This window comes from Seriola lalandi, unplaced genomic scaffold (genome assembly GCF_002814215.2).
Source record: "Seriola lalandi dorsalis isolate HSWRI2012SDOR001 ecotype SW California unplaced genomic scaffold, Sedor1 jcf7180002054571, whole genome shotgun sequence".
In the NCBI taxonomy this organism is placed as follows: Eukaryota; Metazoa; Chordata; class Actinopteri; order Carangiformes; family Carangidae; genus Seriola; species Seriola lalandi.
In genome coordinates this window covers 616,866-621,648 of record NW_019525124.1, presented here as the reverse complement: position 1 = coordinate 621,648, position 4,783 = coordinate 616,866, and positions in this window count along the sequence as shown.

The window sequence follows — 4,783 nt, the reverse complement described above, 5'->3', positions numbered from 1 at the left end:
CCCCCCCCCCCCCCCACACACACACACACACACACACACACACTCCCCACCCTGCTCCTCCAACCCTGTTAAGTACTTTAAGCACATGACAGACTTTTGTTTTTATAAAGCACTGACAATTCATCAGCTTATACAATTCAGAACACCAGCACTTCGCTACTATGCCGACAGACTCAGTCTGACCGTCCTCTCTGGTGGAATTAGACCAGCAGCGCTTAATGCCTTGCAGGATTAAACACTCGGCAGCAGCACAATTGCAAAAGAAAAGTCCTCAACAGAGGCCGCCGCCGCCGCCACTGTTGTCATCATCGTCATCCTTGCTGTTGACTACGGCCCTCAACCCACGACTTCCTGCCTGTCGAGAGTGCTGCAGGCCCTGCTACCATGACAACCAGGTGAAGATAGATCTCATAAGTGCACTTCACTTGTGCGCTGGGAGCGTCAGAGAGAGAGAGAACTGCTTCGTCCCCCGGGGCTCAGTGGAAGTGGGGGGGGGCCCACGGACACGGAGACTCTTTAGTCCCGGCCCAGTGCGTCGCCACAGTGCAGTGCAGCACTTGCAGAAACTGAAATGCACACCCTGAATAGCACTTGTATAAAGAAATGCCTTCTAAGGGGTACTGAGTGTCCTGTCCTATCGCTAAATAAGTGCCACATGAGCTATGCAATGTATAGTAATCTATACCCATACTCAACATTGTCTATTAGACTGAATTCTTTCTCTTTCTCTCTCTCCTCCTCTCTCTCTTCAGTCCTCAACTCTTTATCAATACTTGAAATGTGATCTTTCGCTTCCTTTCCAAAGCGAATGATTATTGTGACGTTTGCACTGAAAAGTTGCAGGATTAGTGAAACAAAAACTGCCATTGAAATGTTATTTTTATAGAAGTAAATTGAATTTTGTTTCAAATGTATTTTAATTAATGGAACCAAAGAGGCCAAGATTTGAGCTGTTGTACTAAGATGGCAAAGGCTGTCGAGTTACTGTGTACAATACTGTCTTTTTTCTGATGATTTGCGAAAGGCCTACCACTGTATCAGGGTACGATATATGATTTTCATTTTCTTAGCTCTATTTTCATTCTCTGTTTTGTACAATAAGCAACACTTTTCATTTTTCATCTTTAATTCTATTTTTGTTTCAGTTTTCTATTTAATAAGAAAGTTATTTTTAGTTCCTGTATAAGAATCATTTAGTCAAATAAATTTCATCTGTACAGTTTATGTGAAATAAAATGTTTTCTTAAATATTTTTGCAACTTTAAATTCTTTTCCAAGCGTCATGTTGTTGAGACTTTCGCGGGAGCTGTTTCCTTCCAGAGGACGTGGGTCTAAGAAGAAGGCGTGGCCCTTTGTGGCCGTCACAGGCCGCGAGGGCCCGACCGGTATGAGACAGAGTATTTGTGCTTTGCGCCACCAGCTGTGCCCGCCCCCACAGTTGTGTCGCACGGCTCCTGTCACCTAGCAACCGTGACAATATGTCACTTTTTTTTTTTTTATCAGTTGTATGGTTAGCTGTTGACCTGAGCTGAAACCCAATGCTTACATTTGACAGTGTAATCCCCGGGCTCTCTGTCAGTGTTGTTCGCTGCCATATTATTTTTCATTACCAACGCGCAATGCATCTTGGGATAGTTTGGGCCACAAGCCCAGGAAAAGAAGGAGCCTTCGAAATGGGACAGTGTAGTTGCTTCACTGTGACGCAATCAGTCTTCCAATGCAGCTTTTCCGAAGAACCCGGCTCCTGAGGTGGGACACAGCTTTTGTGTGTTCCCAGAGGAAAGTTTTTACCACTCAAAGCTCTTCTGCAGCTCAGGAGACAAAATTGTGAGTCTCATTTCAGCTTCATTTTAGTTTCTATTTTGTCTGAAATGTTTCTCATATGTTTCTCCTAAAAATTCACCAGGAGAAATTGGGGAGATTAGCAATTAGCAACAGGATTCATACTTAAGGGAGATACAGTTTTCCTGCTCAAAGCTCCAGCTCCTCTGCAGCACGGGGAGACAAACTTGTGATTCTCATTTCAGCCTTTTCCTTCTGATGAGAAGCTGTTTTGACCTGATGTGTCCCTAAAAGGAAAAAAAAGTGGGGCTGACATAAAGAAAAAACACACATACACTCGAGTCTCCGTCTATACTGGTTGAAACATACACCTCCTCCCTCCTGTTGTCTGCCAGGACCGAGTGTATCTCATAAGCTGGAGCTGTAGAGCAGTAATTACAACTATGATTAACAGCTTCACTGGCATCGACAGTCTGCCAGCACACAGAGCTTCACATACCTGCCTGATTCCTTTTTAGAGCTGCTGATGTATGTTTGCATGTGCACGCAGAAAATTGTGTATTAGTTTGTATCTTTCAAGGAAGCTAATAGTGTTCCTGAGGCGTTTTATCTGTTACATCACAGCGGTTTTTCCCCCCCTGCAACACCTCAGTTGCCATAATGCCAGCATGTCAACACTGTGAAACTGCACAAGGCTCGCCAGACCGACTGACTGTCTGCCTGTGCCAACACCTACCAACAGCTACATCTCATGTAGTGTTTCTCCATCAAAACACATGACGCCTCCCTGTAAAATATTGGCTAGATAATTGCTTTAAATGTATCTAATAGGATCTGCCAAGGAGCGCAATGAGATTTGTTTGCCTGCAGGGCAAATAGCATGTTAGGGAGGGCTCAGTATAAATAACTCCTTTACCTGTTGCTGGATGGATGAGTCAGCAGCAGCAGCAGCAGCAGCAGGAGGAAGAAAAAGGGTGAAGACAAATCAATATTACGGTGCGTGTGACAGACAAGCAGGCGAACGGGAAGAGAAATGATCTGTCACAAATGATCTGAGGCTGTTTTTAATCCCCTCTCAGTGGAGCCTGAACCTCTGCAGACAAACCACGGTCTGTGCTGACAGCAGGGAGAGAGATGTGTAGCTGTCTTGTCATGCTTCCCAATGCATGCCAGAATCTCCACAGCTGGAATGTTAATGGCGCAGAGCGAGAGCTGTAGGCCATTAAGCTTGCTGCTAGCCAGGGCCACACACTCACTCACTCATACAGAATCACATCATAGGTGTGTGTGTGTGTGTGTGTGTTTGCTCGTGCATCCGCACTCTTTGTGTCAATAATCACTCAGGCGTAGGTACAAATCTGTTGCTTAGCGCGCTCTCGTGCTGACTTGTATACATAACCACACATGTGCTCTCTCCCCAGAAAGTCACGCTCGCACACATGCACTATAAACAAGACACTAAACACAAATATGCATGCACACACACACACACACACACACGCACACACACACACGCAACCTCTGCAACCCCTCGTTATCAGCTTAAACAAATATTGTCCCTCTGCCCTTCCACATCTAATACCGCCACAGGTTGAGGTCATGGCAGCTGCCAAGTTGACGGGGTCAACTGGTTTATCGCCGCAATAGCGTTCATTCTTCCAAATCAGCCTGGACAGCACTCTGTAATTAATTTATGACTATTCATCGCCCGGGGCCAGGCATTCCGCTGCTGCACGCAGCTTGTGTTTGGGCTCTGTGGCCTGGAGGTATCGATAATGGATGTTCTGATCACTCCACCACTAGTGTTCTACAGATATTTTCAATTTCTCAGTAGTATCTGTCTCATTTAAAGCTCCATATTTTCCACATTTCCAGTGTTTCATTTGAAGCGTTGATCCATAAGAAGATATAGAGCCAGAAACCACCTCAGTGTAGTTTTACATTTCTCAGACTCAAGTAACAACAGGTTGGTGAGCCAATCAGAAGAGAGGTGGCTCTGAGCCTCTCCTGATTGGCTGACTGTTTTCTGAGTTATCAAATAAAGATGTGGCAGATTTCATGCAAAGAAACCAAATCCTGCAAGGTTGGATGGTGGGTCCAGATGGGCAGGCCTTGTGGCGTGGCTGAGGGTGGTGACTGTTGTGACATCAGAAAGTTACAGAGGCAAATGCACACAGTCTGTATTCAGAAACTGAGCCTTAAAACCAGCCATCAGGACTTCTTGATCTTTGTGACGTCACAACAAAGCCCTCATCCATGTCCCAAGCCCCGCCCACCTGGACCCACCATCCAACGTTGCAGGATTTGGTTTCTCTAGTGTTTACTTGAAATCTGTTATATTTTTATCCTCCTCCTCCTTGTTACTAGAGCTCCAGAGAGAAGCCTGAGAGAGATGTAAAACTACACTGAGATGAGTATTTCTTCTTATGGATCAACACTTCAAATAAAACACAGGAGACGAGGAAAAGATGGAGCTGTGATATAGAACTTAGAGGTGCTTTAAATCCAAAAAGACATGGAAATCTCACTTTATACAACATGAGACCTTTAAAGTTGTTTTTAATACTTGCCCTGTACACAATACTGACAGCTGTTCACTGAGCTAACACAACATGATTTCTATTACCGGCGATTAAAGCCTGACCCTTTGTTTTAGCTTCTAGAGATCACGTAAAGGCACTCTTTATTCTGAGGATTTATGATGTGGGCCCCCTAAGACAGGAGGCTTATTCCACCCCTGTTTACTCCTTCCTACAAGCCAAAGTGACATTTTGACCTTTGGAGCAACATGGACTGCGGTCCCTGCAAGCCCTCTCTCTCAGGCGGATTACTGGAGGAGAAAAAAAGGGCTTTACAACTTGAAAGCATATTTTTGAACACTAATGAGCAGAAAACTTCATTAATCCAAACATTCTTTATAGCTACACTCTGTATCGCTGCCTTAATGTTTTCTCCTTTTCCCTCACTCTGTCAGGCTATAAATAAAGACAAGTGAGAGAGA